Source organism: Phoca vitulina, unplaced genomic scaffold (assembly GCF_004348235.1).
Source record: "Phoca vitulina isolate PV1807 unplaced genomic scaffold, GSC_HSeal_1.0 scaffold4, whole genome shotgun sequence".
Taxonomy (NCBI): Eukaryota; Metazoa; Chordata; class Mammalia; order Carnivora; family Phocidae; genus Phoca; species Phoca vitulina.
Genome location: NW_022589707.1, coordinates 16,459,572 through 16,464,767, shown reverse-complemented (window position 1 = coordinate 16,464,767; position 5,196 = coordinate 16,459,572).

The following is a 5,196-nucleotide window of genomic DNA, read 5'->3' as shown; positions in this document are numbered from 1 at the left end:
CCTGAGACTTTGTGGCTCTTTATTTCTTTTTTTTTTTAAAGATTTTATTTATTTATTTGACAGAGAGAGACACAGCGAGAGAGGGAACACAAGCAGGGGGAGTGGGAGAGGGAAAAGCAGGCTTCCCGCGGAGCAGGGAGCCCGATGCGGGGCTCGAACCCAGGACCCTGGGATCATGACCTGAGCCGAAGGCAGACGCTTAACGACTGAGCCACCCAGGCGCCCTGTGGCTCTTTATTTCTTATAAATACCTCACAACACAACCAGAGCAGAGCGGTTCCCCTTTAACCAGGTACCTCACATAAGGATCTGGTTCCTAAATATGATTTCTCACCCTACAGATGACCTCAGAGATGAGGGGGGCTCCTTGTGCTGCCAGCCGGATCACAGATGCGCTGGTCTGCACCTAGAAACCCTGTCTCCAGGAGCTCATCCGAGCACAGGGCAATGGAATGAGCTGGGTACTCTCTGTGAGGGGGGGTCAAATGACCCACACCCATCTGCGGTGAGAAGAGTGCCCTGAGAAGATCTGCACATGAGCCTTCGTGACTTAGGCCCTGTGACACCCCATGGGATTCGCTCTCAGCGAGGACTTACTAATCATGTAGGGTCCTGCAGTGAATAGGTGGCACACTCAGGAGCTTTAACTTGAAGAGTGTTTAGTGAAGGGACTCCGTACATGGGCAGAGTTAGGAGAACCAGCAAGGAATAGTGAAGTCCCCAGGCACCAGCAACAGTGTCTCCCATCCTCGGCCCGAAGGAGATTGGGGAGGAAGCGAGGGCTAGAGGCCTGGGAAGGGACCCCAGACCCACGGGGGGGCAGGGTACAGCCCTTGTCAGGCCTGACACCCTCTCTTCCCACCTGCCAGTTTCCTGTTGGCACCTCTCATTGGCTAATCCCAGCTGGGAGTCAGAGAGCAGAGATGCCCAAGTGACGTAAAGTCAGTCTGCTGGAATTGAGAGCAGGGCAAAGGATGGAGAGTGGATCAAAGTGGGGACAAGCAGAATGATGAGGATTTACCTTCATTTCTGTGGAACCCCTCGTGATTGGTTGTTCCATATGAATGTTTCCATAGGAGAGCCCCTGAGTGTATTCATAAGCCACAGTGGGCAAAACAGTGCCGTGACTGCTGGTTTCCTGGAACCCTTCTCTCTGCCTCTTTTCTACCTGATGCCAGGGAGTTTGTTCCATTCACCCAAATAATCCAAAGCCACACATACCTATAGAATAAGGCACTGTGGTGGGCCCTGCTAAGCATTAAATGAATTCATTTCTTGCCTGGCCTTTTTCTAGGGGGTCTGGGGCCAGTGCTAAAATCGTGACCAGTCCCTATAAACAGGGCTGCACCTAGGCAGATTGAGGGCAGTGCTACGCGTTCCTTTTGCCTCCCTTTAAATGACTTCTCTTTGAAGATAGTACTGGTTTAGGGTGGCCTAGCCCCTTGCTACTCTGTTGTCCACAGACCAGCAGCATCAGCACTGTTAGCTTGTTAGAAAGGCAGACTCTCAGGCCCCACCTCAGACCTACTGACACAGAATCTGCATTTTAACAAGATCCCCAGTTGATTAGTATGCACAGTAAAATTAGAGAAGAACTGCACTCAGTTACGTTAGGTGGTGTGTTCTCAGTTGTAATCTAAATTGGAGCAATGCCTTCACAACCCACCCAGTACCACTGGCCCCTTGCTGTTGAGTGTAGTGAGACCCTGTTTTTTGTTTGTTTGTTTGTTTGTTCGTGGTTTTTTTCTATCCACTTTACTCCAGCCACCAGTTGGCTGGAGAACATGTGCGGTGGAAAGGACTGGAAGATTACCCAGCAGTGAGGATCACTGATTTAACTTGGAATTAGAAGCCGAGATGGAGGTCATGGTCTGGTAGGCAGTCAGCCTCCAGCTGAGACTTTATCTGTTCCTTCCCAGGCCTGAGCCTAGAGCCTGAGCAACGGCAGGAAAGTGGTCCTGCCTTTCCCCAGCCTTTTTGCTTAGAATACAGAACTCTTCCCTTTAGGACACTTGCCCCTGTTGGCTCATTTTAGAAAGCCATCCTCTTCATCACTGGGGGCTTTGTGCCTCCTGGTCTTGTTGACACACTGTTGCCAGAGTAAAGAGGTCTCTCTTCACATGTTATCTGCTTTCATCTTCACACACACACACACACACACACACACACAAAACAACATATGAAGGTACTATTAACTCCATTTTACGGAGGAGAAAACCAGAGCCCAAGAGCATTATATTACCTGCCCAAGGTTGCAAGAGTGAGAAGTGAAGAGGCTGGAATTCAGCCTCTGACTCTTTCTAGCCTACTGCTGAGTCCCTGGCACCTAAATCAGGGCCACAGTCAGTATCACTGATTGATCAAAGTGCCAACTATGAGCCTGGCCAACCTGGTATCATCCCAGGTGACTACGGAAATGTCCCTGGCTCCAGAAAAACAAGGTTCTCAAACATGGCCCATTAGACCTGGTCACTTCGATTCTGCTCAGCCCAAGTTAAATCTGGCCAATGTCGGTGGCTGGTAAGCAGTGCCCCTTGACGGGAAAGGCAGGGCCAGGTGAACTGCCAGGCAACCTGGTCTCCTGAGACAGGTCAGTGGGTGGTGAGTCAGGGGGCTATAAAAGGCCTGTGGCCCCAGCCAGCACTGCCCCAAATACTCAGCTGATGAAACCCCCTGTAAATCCTCTCTGTGCCCCTGCCTGACTCAGGGAGGAGCACACCAGCCCTCCTCAGGGAGGGGGCCCCACTTGGCAGGCCCCAGGACCAGCATTGTGCACGGTCTGTTCCAGCTTTCATGGCTGGGCCCAGGCTCATGGGCTATATTGAGGGCTGAGTCACCAGCCTGCGCCTGGGTCAGGCTGACTGTGACTGGCTGGCTGGGGCCTGAGTCAGGCCCCGATTTATCCTGGAGAGCAACAGGTTCGGGTTTCTGTGGGAGGGGGTGAGAAGGATGCTGGGAACCATCCTTGGCACTGGGCACCCTTGTCTGCCAAACCATTCACTTACTCCCCTGGAGCCGCACACAGACCTCTCTTGCAGAGAGGGAAGGAGAATGGGGGGAGAGAGGAGAGAGAGGGGAGAGAGGGGGGAGAGAGAGAGGGAAGAGAGAAGGGAGGGGAGGGAGAGGGGGGGAGGCTATACTTGGGAGTTCTTTCTTCACTCACTGGCTTCCCTCTGAAATCCCCCCCTCCTTAAGAGACGCCCTTAACTTACTGGGGGACCTCAGGTAATGCCCACAAAACAGGACTGTGAGCCATTAGTCTGTAAAGAGGCTGTCAGCTCCAAGCAAACCCACCCTACCCTTCTCTCTCCGCAGGAGAAATGTCTCAGATCTGTACCTCAGTTTCTTCATCAGAGCTTCAAAGACAACCTCGCTGAACCCTGAGCTGGGCACCTCAGACTGGGTATCAAATGCCTACCTTTTTACCACACACACACACACACACACACACACTTCACTGTGAGACCCAGCTATGTGTCATGTGTCTCCAGCTGGGCAGCTCTCCACAGGAGAGCTCAGCCTCTCAAGTAGACGGTCAGCACTGATGCCGGATGGTTGGTTTTGGACATGGGACAAAGGTGGCATGGGGGGAACGAGCGTTCTGGAGATGGGGGGTGCCAATAGGAGAGTGGAATTCCTGAGCACCTCGTCACAGGCAGCCGACAGAACATGAGCCGCAGGGCCCAAGCTATTTATACCTCGCCTGTCACTATCAGGGCCCCCAGAGCTCCCCCCTCCCAAGCCACACACAGCAGGTCCCTTTTCTGTTTCTGGTCCCTTCTCTGCTCCTCCCCCTCCCTACCTAATGAGAAGGGAAAGAAATCATTCATGGACTACTTTTACCATAAGCACTGCCCCGCACAAAACCCCTGAACTTCTTTCTGAGCTTTGTAACAGGGATTGCCTTCATTCTGCCCTTGAAGAAACAGCCCTCAAAGATACCCACTGTCCTCTTTCTTTTCATGATGCCTGGGGGTAGAAGAGGAATAAGATAGAATGATTCACTGAGAAGGTCCCAGAACCTTCCCAAATTCCAATCACCACACAGCTTGCGTTGGGGACTGTCTTGCCCAAACTTACTGGGTCAAGAAGGATGGGGCAGCTGAGGAAGTTTGGCCTAAAAGGGGTACCAGGAGATATGGAACACATGTATGCTACAGAATTGCAGACTATATATTCTCTATTTAAGTACGTTCTGTAGCTCTTTCACCTCACTCCAAGCAGCTCCTCTGAGTGCCTCAGTTTCCTTGCTGTCACCATACCCTAGACCTCCAGCTACCCTTGACTTACCCTGAGCCCAGTCCTGCCTAGGCTTTCTGGCTGGCTCGCTCCGGCTCTCCCTGCCCACCAGCCCTGTCACGTTTCCCCTTGGCTGTCTGGGCTGGGCTCTCCCTGTTTCTGTCTGGCTAACCCGCCCTTTTGCTGGAAAGATCTGCCTTGTGGCCCAAATGGGCACATTGCCCAGGGGGCTCCCTGGCACAAAGGGGCAGAGTCTCTCCCTGCCCTCTCATCACCTTGGTTGAGTCAGACATGGGGGGGGGGGACACAGTCTGACTCACCAGGTACTTTTTTCCTGAGCTCAGCTTCATTCTGAGGGGATGAGGCCAAGTGGGCTGGTGACAGGGACACTGAGTCAGGGGCAGCCTCAGTCTTTCCCCTGGGACCCTGGGTTTGGGCTTCACATGAGGTTTTTCTACCTGTAAAATGGAGCACCCCCAAGCCTTCTCCCTAACTGGCCTGGGCAGTGTCCCTGCTTCCTCTCAGTCCATCTGTACACAAGCACACACACTTCCTCTCCCCTGCAGGTGGACAATACCCTGGGCCAAGAGCCAGGACTCTCAGGCCCTGTCAATGGCCCTGCCACCAATTCATCCAGAAAATTCTGTCAACACTAGTTCAGTGTGTTTGGTCCTAACCACTGGCCTCAGTTTCCCCATTTATCTCTTTAGTCCCACAGCGTATGAAAGGGGTGTATTTCATCTCGGACCTGCAATGCTTAGTTTGGGGGTATTGGGTGGCTTCACCCCTCGCCTTCCAGCTCTGCGATCCACCTCTCCGGCGCGGCGGGGCGGGGACTGAGCCCCCGCCTGGGCCGCAGACCCCGGCCAGGGGGGCCGGGCCCCTCCCGCCACCGGGGCCGCGTGGGGGAGGGGAGGAAGGAGGCGGGGCCCGCCCACTCGGCGCGGCCCCCACCCG